Raw genomic sequence first — 440 nt, 5'->3', positions numbered from 1 at the left:
CCTGGATATCAACCTTTTGTCTGTACTGTCATTTGCAAATATCTTCTCCCATTCCGTGGTTTGCCTCTTTGTTTTCTTGACTGTTACCTTTGCTGTGCAGAAGCTTTTGATTTTGATGAAGTCCCAAAAGTTTATTTTCACTTTTGTTTCCTTTGCCTTTGGAGACATATCTTGAAAGAAGTTGCTATGGCTGATATCGAAGAGATTACTGCCTATGTTCTCCTCTAGGATTCTGATGGATTCCTATCTCACGTTGAGGTCTTTTATCCATTTTGAGTTTATCTTTGTGTATGGCGTAAGAGAATGGTCGACTTTCATTCTTCTACATATAGCTGTCCAGTTTTCCCAGCACCATTTATTGAAGAGACGGTCTTTTTTCCACTGTACATTTTTTCCTGTTTTGTCGAAGATTATCTAACCATAGAGTTGAGGATCCATAT

The sequence above is a fragment of the Mustela nigripes genome, chromosome 5 (genome assembly GCF_022355385.1).
Source record: "Mustela nigripes isolate SB6536 chromosome 5, MUSNIG.SB6536, whole genome shotgun sequence".
Classification (NCBI taxonomy): Eukaryota; Metazoa; Chordata; class Mammalia; order Carnivora; family Mustelidae; genus Mustela; species Mustela nigripes.
Note: the sequence above shows the minus strand (reverse complement) of the source record.